This window comes from Notamacropus eugenii, chromosome 4 (genome assembly GCF_028372415.1).
Source record: "Notamacropus eugenii isolate mMacEug1 chromosome 4, mMacEug1.pri_v2, whole genome shotgun sequence".
Classification (NCBI taxonomy): domain Eukaryota; kingdom Metazoa; phylum Chordata; class Mammalia; order Diprotodontia; family Macropodidae; genus Notamacropus; species Notamacropus eugenii.
Window position 1 is genome coordinate 443204031 of NC_092875.1, and position 10248 is coordinate 443214278.

Sequence of the window (10248 nt, forward strand, 5' to 3'; positions counted from 1 at the left end):
ACATAGCTTTTACCATATGCTGAGTACTGTGCTAAGTACTTTACAATTACTATATCATTTGATCCTCTCAACAACCCTTTAAGGTAGATTCCATTATTTTCATCCCCATTTTACAGATAAGGAAACTGAGGCAAACAGGTTAAGTGATTTGCCCAAATAAGCCTCGGTTTAGGGAGATAGGAGTATCATCTGTCTTATCTCCCCTCCTTGGCCCACCATGTGGTAGTGAAACTAAAGCATTTTCTGTTAATGTAGTGTCTATTTTCTGATCTTAGGTGAATAAATATCAGAGACAGGCAGACCAGCTTATGACTTTGTGAGCTTTGAAAGGCTGGAAGAGCCTATAGTCTATTTTTGTTTTGTTTTGTTTGGGGTTTTTTTTTTTCATAGCTTTATTTATTTATTTTTAGATTTTGACATTTATTTCCACAAAATTTTCAGTTCCAAATTTTCTCCCCATCTCTCCCCTCCCCACACCCCATAAGGCCTTGGATTCTGATTACCCCTTCCCTCAGTCTGCCCTCTCTTCTATCACACCCCTCCCTTCCCTTATCCCCATCTTCTCTCTTTTCTTGAAGGGCAAGATAGATTTCTGTACCCCATTACCTGTATTTGTTATTTCCCAGTTATATGCAATAACAATTCTCAACATTTGTTTCTAATACTTTGAATTCCAACTTCTCTCCCTCCTTCCCTCCCTCCCTCCCCACCCATTCCCACTGAGAAGACAAGCAATTCAATACAGACTATATATGTGTAGTTATGCAAAAGACTTCCATAATAGTCATGTTGTGGAAGACTAACTATATTTCCCTCCATTCTACAGTGTCGCCCCTTATTCTATTCTCTCATTTCACCTTGTCCCTCCCCAAAGTGTTTACTTCTAATTACTCCCTCCTCCCATTTGCCCTCCCTTCTATCATCCCCCTCACCCCAAGAGCCTACAGTCTTGCAATTAGACACCATGGAAGAGTCTGACATGGCCACAGCAGCTGGTCCAAATGAGGAGTCAATCCTAAGGAGAGAGCTGCTTGACCTCCAGTCTCCCTCTTAGCTGAAAATCTTGCCTCATATTTCATTGAAAAAATAGAGGCCTTTTGCCAAGAGCTCCCTTTTCTTTTCCCCTAATCTCACATCACCCAGATGACTTCTGCCACTATCTCCTTCTTCACCCCTGTCTTACATGAAGTGGCCTTTCTCCCTGCCAAAACAAACCCATATATGTGCACAAGGGATCTCATTCCATGCTCTCTTCTCCATCTAATTGCACTCTCTATCACCTGCATTCTCTCTCATCTTCAGTTTCTCCCTTTCTGCTGACTGCTTCCCAACTGCCTACAAACATGCCCATGTTTCTCCCATTTTCAAAACATTTGTGTTTTATCCATCTATCCCAACTAACTATCATCCCATATCTCTCCTCCCTTTTGTAGCTAAACTCCTTGAGAAGGCCATCCACAACCCATCCTTCTTCTTGATATTCTTGTCTCACTAGATTTCCATGACGCTACTCCGTCCTGGTTCTCCTATCATTCTGAGTGGTCCTATTCAGTCCCCTTTGCTGAATCTTCATCTAGGTCACATCTGCTAACTCTGGGTGTCCCACGAGGCTATCTTGGCTCCTTCTCCTCTTCTTCCTCTATACAGTTTCACTTGGTCATCTCACCAACTCCCATGGATTCGATTATCATTTCTGTGCTGAAAATTCTCAGCTCTACTTATCTAAACCTCTCTGCTGAGCTCTAGGCTCACATCTCTAACTACCTACTAGACATCTTGAATTAAATGTCATGTAGATATTTAAACTCTACATGTTCAAAACTGAGCTCATTTCTCTCCCAAACCCTCCCCACTTCTAAACCTCCCTATCATTACAATCCTTCCAATCACCTAGGCTTACAACCTATGTATCATCCTTAACACTCACTTTCTTACCCCCATATTCAATCCATTGCCAAGTCTTATCTATTTCGTCTTTGCAAAGATTAAAAAGAAATCAACCCACGTTTTACAAGGAGACTTACCCAATCTCTTTGATTATCTCCAATTTATCCTGTCTGTATTGTGTCTGTACATGTTTGCATGTAGTCTCCCCACTTAGACCATGAGCTCCTTAAGAGCAAGGACTATTTTTTGCCTTTCTTTGTATCCCCAGTACTACTAGTGCCTTGCACGTAGACTTAATAGATGCTTATCAACCCACCAGAAGAAATGTAGGTTAGGAGAGCATTTCAGGAGACTTCTGGGAGGCTCCCACTTCAGCCGAATATTTTCTCTGAAATCAGGGGCAAAATCTCTTGATTATGCCACATCATGGAGTGAGCTCCTCAAATGTGGATCGCTACTAGATAGAGTATACTGTGAATACTAAAATGACTGGGCTCCTACTGGCCAATCCCTATTATACACCTATGTTCATGAAAGCTAACAAGAAACCGTCCTGGACTTTAAAAATAATCCCTATTAACTTGTCACATTTTGAGCAGCATTATTTATGTGTATAAAAACATTACCCAGAGAAGAATCTGATCAGAAACCAAGTAAATATGGCAGAAATGACTTTTGTAGGCCAGAAATTTGACTCACACCAGTCCTCTGGATAAAGCACTGATTCAGTTGAGTTTCCAGTCTCGTTCATGCTACTTACTGTGCAGAATGAAATCTCAGGAAGATGTTAAGAGCCTTGATTATTTCGTATCAGGTGACCAGAAAGCTATGTCAGTAAACTGAACCTTAGTCCTTCTGAGTCAATCATAGTTTCAGTACCTTCTAAGGAAAAACTGGCCTAACTTCCATAGGAGTAGGGAGAAAGTGTTAAAAAATATTAGATATTGATTGTATTGATTGTACAACCAAACCTATGCAAATGCTTGTCTCAGAGGACAGTACTTCAGCTGTCAAGAGCACCCTGTTCGTGTTTAGTGATTTTCAGTTGTGGCCAACTCTTCATGACCTTTTGTGGAATTTTCTTGGCAAAGAAAATTTGGCTTTCCATTTTCTTCTCCAGTTCATTTTACAGAGGAGGAAACTGAGGCAAACAGGGTTAAGTGATTTGCCCAGAGTCACATAGCTAGTAAGTGTCCGAGGCCAAATTTGAACTCAGGTCTTCCTAACCTGAAGCCAGTGCTCTATCCACCACTTAGCTGCCATGAGTAAAGGTGACATTAAAACAAGCTCAGAATCTATCAACATACATTGACAGAACTGGCAATGTAAAGAGAGTTGTTAAAAATGGAAATACTATCAATTATGAATCTCCAGGAATCTAATTCTAGTCAGAAGTTAACAAATGTCTCATCATTGCACATTTACAACTAGAGTTTTCATCCCTAAGATTTAGAATAATATGGCATTTAGAGCAAGAAAATGGAGGAGGGGAAGAAAGACCTTAATGATCATAAATCCCGAGCCTCCCTTTGTACTCTCCTCCATTTTACACCTCCATTTTTTTTCTTTTAGCTGACGAAACTGGGAGGGAGGTGAGTACGAAGTCATACAGATAATTAAAAGCAAAACCAGGATCTGAATTCAGTTTCTCTGACTCCAAATTCAGACATCTTTGTCCTCTAGGAATTTTAAACTCTTCCTTAACAAAACTAAATCTGCCTTTTAGACTGTTCAACACATACAAGAATAAACATTTTAGAAGTGTTTTGCCTCATTGATTCTTCACTAATGCTGCTATTTATGTTTTTACCTTTAAAACAGAGCCCTATAATTGTACTACACTCTCCTTTAAAAGGAATCTCTTCCTTTTAGTGGAAGTCTTGGGGTTTGTCCTAATGTGTTTGTAGAGAGAATTCCACTAATGATTAAAAGAAGATTCTCTGAGGATATTTAGACTCTGACCTAGTGTTTGCTTGGGAAGCTGCCACTGTTTTCCTTAGAGCTGCAACACTATACATGTACAGAGAAAATAGGTCAGAATCTCCCATTTGTACTGCACACTTCCTCAACTAAAGGTCAATCTTAATCCTAACAGAGCTTCCAGAACTTCATGTACAGTTGCGCGTCTCTTAATGTTCCCTATCTGGAGCAAGACTGTGTGTGGAAGGACATGGATTTCAATGAAGTCAAGGAAGGCTAAGTTTCTTCCTTGTTAGGATAAGCCTTAAAGTTACCACTCCTCCTTTGGAAAAACTACAAGAAGTTCTAGGGAAACTTCATTGTGATGTTTCCAGAGGTTGAATTTTGGAATTCTAGTGCTGTATGGAATCGCAACTGGAAATTTCAAACATGAATACTGCATGCAGCATTTTTGAGTGTTGCCAATGTATTGATTTGGTTTTCTGGCTATACTTATTTCCTATAGGGATGGTTTCTACTGGACAGGGTTGTGGTGGGAATGTGAGTCAGTGAGAAATAACAGAAATGCAACAAAAAAAAGGAGAAGAAAATCAGTGAAACTTTTTTTTCTTTTTAATGCAGAGAAGAAAACAAACTGTTCAGAAGGGGACAGAACACATGGTAACTTTATTTCTACCTATAAGATTTAATATACACTTTTTAAAAACAGATCGTGTTATAGGATTTCAATTTCATAATTTCACAATACTTTGGTTTTTTTGTATATTGGAATATTTGTGTTCATTGATGATTAAATTTATAATAAGGAAGAAAATTGACAAAAACAAAATAAACCTGGCATGCATGGAATTGTAAAATGAGAGGACTCCACTTTTCTCTAAAAGGAAAACAGATGTTAAGGTGTAACATGTATAAGCCAGGCTCCAACCCACTCATTTTCTACCTACCTAAAAGTCAAAATGAGGCTCAGATATTCTGTAGCCAGAAGAAAGACAAAGTTGGAAAATGAAATATAATCAAATCACAGAATGCCTTAAGATGGACTGAGTTAACAAAAACCAGTTTTAAAGAATTCTTCCCAAAGTGGAAAATGCCAAGCTAGCCCCTCAGTGTGATAAACATTGCCAAGAACCAAAATGAAGCAGAGATTCAATATCTGAGTGATAAGCCTCGCGAGGCTGGCCCTTTCCAGGATAAATGATTACGTCACCAGCTCTACTCAAAGTCTTTCCAATTTTCATTTCTCCACCTTCAGTTACCCAGCTCCCAGGGAGAAGCTGGGAAAAGTTACATCAGTACAACTAAGCCCCATGTTCCTCTGTTCAAGTCCTCTTCCAAAGCTCCATCTTGGTGCAGAGGTGACCTTGGGTTCTCTAGTGGAATACAAACTTGATCCAGGATTGTTGTTGTTAAGTCGTTTCAGTTGTGTCCAACTCTGAGTTACCCTATTTGGGGTTTTCTTGGCAAAGAGACTGGCGTAGTTTACCATTTCCTTCTCCAACTCATTTTATAGATGAGGAAAGGAATCGAACAGGGTTAAGTGACTTGCCCAGGGTCACACAGCCAGTAAGTATCCAAATTTGAACTCAAGAAGATAAGTCTTCCTGTTCCAAGTCCAGTACTCTATACATTGCACCACCAACCTGGAAACACTTCAAGTGCAGTTCAAGCAGCAGACCCAGAGTCTGTTATCTGTTAAGCAATCTAGCAAAGTGCAGAAAAAGCCATCACCAGAAAACTAGTGATGCCACGGCATGAATCTTTTTAGCCATAGCCCGTCGTGAAATTCTATATGAAAACCTGGGGGTCTGGGGAGGGTTACATCAAAGCGAGGTGTGCATAACCATACCAATAAAAACAAGGCTTCAATGCTGAAGTCAACTACATGCCATTTACTCTTTGCAGTGAAGAAATTGTTTTCAAAGGCAAAAAGCAAATTTTATATTCTCCAAATAATGATCTTATGACAGCTTGAATTATTTTCTTTTCTATTCTTAATCATTTGGGATTCTGGCTGTGATCTTATACTTGTCACAGCCTGGCACAATCCAGCATTTAGCCCTTTTACCTTTGGCTATTGGTCTAACAAAAGTATGATATATGATTGTAAGTGTATGATATTTTAAAAGAGACTCAACAACAGAAAACTAAAAACAAGCACAATTTATCACTGCCTTATTTTCTTAATGTTCTCCAGTGTTTATCTGTTCAACAAAGAAACCAGGAGAAGGTCTAAATGCGTGTGCACACGTGTGTACAAACACACACACACAAACCACATAAATGACTGTTCTGTTCCTTTCTGGAGATATTATAGGCTTCTGGATGTTGGCCATAACATAAGTACACATACTCGCACAAATGTTTGTTGATTATTGCCTTAATAAATATTTATCGATGCCCCTATCTATCTTATCTGATCTCATTTACTAGAAAAGTTGTTTGCATTAGTGAAGATGTTATTGTAAGCACTTCCCCCACCAAAAGCTAGATTTATGCTAAAATAAGAGAGCATTGATATGAAAAGAGAAGCATCTTCTTCTTCTTGGTCAATTATGTCTGATTCTTTCTGACCCCATTCAGGGTTTTCTTGGCAGATACTGGAGTGATTTGCCATTTCCTTCTCCAGTTCAGTTTACAGATGAGGAAACTGAGACAAACAGGATTAGGTGACCTGTCCAGGGTCACAAAGCTAGTTAGTGTCTGAGATCAGGTTTGAACTCAGGAAGATGACTCCTGCATCCAGGTCTGACACTATGGTCACAACTTGATTAGAGCTATGCGCAGTGTCATTCAGTTGAACAGACCATTTATATGACACCAACCATTTACCAATTGATCACTCCCTTGAAAATGATAGGTACCAAATACTTTGTTTGTTGAATTGTTACTGAAGGTACATGCTTAGCTTAGCTTAGAGATTAAATAAAATACAGACTATGCCTTCAAGGAGTATATATTGATATGAATATATATGGAAATATATATGTGTATGGATATGTCTATGTAGAGAAATATATATATACATACACATACATATATGTGTGTGTGTTCGTCCTTTGTTGCCGAAGAACATGCCATCAGAGAAATAATGACATGACTTGCACTTGACTTTGTTTTGAGTGAGGGAGGGGTGTGCAGGTCACCACCAGCCTCACTTCTTCTCCAGAGCCATCTGAATCCAATGACCATTCATCAGGATGACTGGAGATGACCCAGGATGAGGCAATTGAGGTTAAGTGACTTGCCCAAGGTCACACAGCTAGTGAGTGTCAAGTGTCTGAGGTGAGATTTGAACTCAGGTCCTCCTGACCCCTGCACTGGTGCTCTATCCACTGCACCACCTAGCTGCCCAGTGTATGTGTGTATATATCTATCTATGTCTAACTATTTTTCTATCTATCTACCTATCTAATTATATGGAGGGGATAAACAAATCCCTAAGTAACAACAAGTAGAGGCAGATTTTTTTGTCTAACTTGAAAAAATCATTGCTAGATCAAGGAGCTGAAACACTCGCTCCTCCTTGATTTGAAACTAGGCATGTAGTTGGACCAGGTTCAGTCTCTGGGAGTCTGCCTGTAATGAGAGGGGTTAAGCTTCCTGTCTTCACATTCTTAAACTTGTTAATCCCTTCCCCCTACTCTCTACCCCAGCATCCCAAGGATACTTCTACTTAAATCTGAGTAGGTTATGGCTCATGTCTAGGGTTTCTCCCCCAAAACTGGGGGTAGGGTATAAAAAGGTACTTAAAGTACATATGGATCATGTATGAGAAATGTAGTCTATTCCTATGCACAAAAGGAAAATTCTAAACCTGAGAACCTCCTCAGTGTGCATTTGACAAAAACAACCTTAGACTTAACTTATAACTACTGTCATAATGTGCTAAGGATCTGCTACTTAATCTTCATCAGAACATGAAGCAGTTTGCAGCACTGCTAATTAACCACTCTTATTTCACCTTGGCATTTTGCTATCTAAACAATTCCCAGTATGTGTGTGATCGTAAAATAGACAGGCTTGAGCGAAGCCTGAGAAAACTCAGAGCAGCTGTTGTCTGGAGAAGAAGAACACTGGAGCAATTAATTGCTGAGGACTCTTTCCCTGCTGCCATTCAGCTCCATCTGGATGGGACCTCCAGACCTCTCCAATTCATAAGGTCACCTCTAAGGCTGGACACAACTGTCATGGTCTAGAGACTGGTTTAAACTCAGTCTTAGTCCTCCCTTGGTAGGACATGTGCTTTAGATGCCATGTGCTCCTGACCACATGGAGGTTGGGGTCAGTAGTAAAAACAAGTTACCTTTCTTCCCATACCTCTCTTCTGAAGGATCTAGAAAGAGTTCTGATATGATTTGCAGCCAGAAGGGAAGAGAGAGGTGAGTGGATAGGCTGTTCCCTTTCAAATTTCTACCAGGTCATCAGATGGTCTAGCCAATAAGGGGACTCATATCATTTCAAAATACAAGCACCTGTGTAACAAGTCATGCAAAAAGCCCTCCAGAACTTCCATGTGGTTGGCCAGAACTAGAAATGACAACTCTGAGCATGCTCCATGGGATTCCTACACACACACACACACACACACACACACACACACACACACACACACACACACACGGAAAAGTCAGGTAAACTGTGCTTAGAAAATTAGAATAGAGAGAGAACTTTCACACAGGGAAACTCAAGAGGGCTTCAAGAAGAGAATGCACCTTAGGCAGGTTTTGAAGGAAGAGAAGAATTTAACAGGGTAGAGACAAAGAAAGGGCATTTGTTCCAGTGCCTTTGGCCAGGCCCCTATGGGAAGAAATCCAAAAAATAAAGCCACCTCTGCCTGTGTTAACCCTTTTGTTGTTGTTCAGCTGTTTCAATCAAGTCTGACTCTTGGCAAAGAGACTGGAATGGTTTGCCATTTTCTTCTCCAGTGTCAGAGGTTAAGTGACTTGCCCAAGGTCACACAGCTAGGAAGCTTCTGAGGCTGGATTTCACCTCAGGTCTTCCTGACTCCAAACCCAGCACTCTATTCACTTCCCCACCTATTTGCCCCCGTTTAATGTTTTTGCCTGGGTTCAAACCACTTTTCCCTTCTCATCTAGTTTCCTGTCCCACTTCTTCTCTGTTCTCATCCTCTTCTCCCCTGCTCAGTATTTCTTCACCTTACTTGGTTCCAAGCTCAGCTTTCATAGGGGGATCCTAGACTTTGAGCTGGAAGGACTTTCTGTGAATGCCCTCCCTTAGGGGAAGTCATAGTCCCAGACCCAAACCAGGACTTTTCACTTCTCTCCTTGGATTGCACATACAGATTAAACCTGGATTCTGACTTCCCATGACATCAGTGGTCATCTCACCACAGCCATGAAGCAAAAGAATCAACCATAATTCCAGATGAATTCAAACTCCATTTCTTGTCATTCAATTTGGATTTTTTCCAAAGTATTTAGAATCCAGTGGGTGTGGTAACCTGAAAGTCAAAACTTATAAGTAGCTATAGCAAGGAAACACAAGTAAAGCTAACTTACTTAGCCTGTATGACTGTTGTGGGCTACTAGCCAAGAGGGTGCTAGAGGGTTAATAGGCAGACTTGAATGTCTGGTTTGCAAATATGCCAATTACACAGAAACATGACAGCTGATAATGACCTGGGCTTAAGGAATTTGCTTTTGACTTGAGCTTGTAGCAGGTGTTCAAGCCTTCCAGGTCAGGGAACTTCAATGAGAAGGTTCAAAGTATCCCTCGTCAGCAAGAACTTTCAAAAAGTAAGGTAAGGTATTGTTTTTAAACCGTAGGCTTGAATCATTCCATGTCTTCCTTTTTTCCACTTTTCAAACCTGCTGAGGTTATGATTTTTCATTTTTTCTAGGATAATTACAGGTCATTTGGGCCTTAGATTCAAAAGTGCCCTGTGTAGCCACTTCCATAAATACTTATGATTCTTATGAGCCACCATTTTCTGAGTTATTTGCTCTGTGAGCTATGTCTTGAAGTGGAGGTCATTTTAGATCTGCAGAAGACAAAAAAATTAATTAGTATCCTTTAGTAGGATAAGTACAATTTAGTACTTACTAAATTGTAAGATCCTTGTGGGCAGGAACCATGGCTTCCTTATCTTTGTATCTCCCTCTCCTCTTATATGGAGTTACTTGAGAGATGGTTCAGATAATCCCAGGATCAAAAGAGATTCCAAAGGCATTCTATTCCAACTTCTACCTGAGCAGAAATCACATCTACACCATCCCTGACAAGTGCTTATTCAACTTCTGCTTGAATATCTCCCAAAATGAGGAACTCACTACCTTAAATGCATTCTACATTTGTGTAGCTCTCTGGGATCAGACAGAACAACTCCAACCCTCTTGTAGGTGACAACCCTTCGAATGCTTAAAGACAGTTTGATGTCTCCTATAATTCTTCTCTTCCTGTGACCAAACTTTCCAGGTT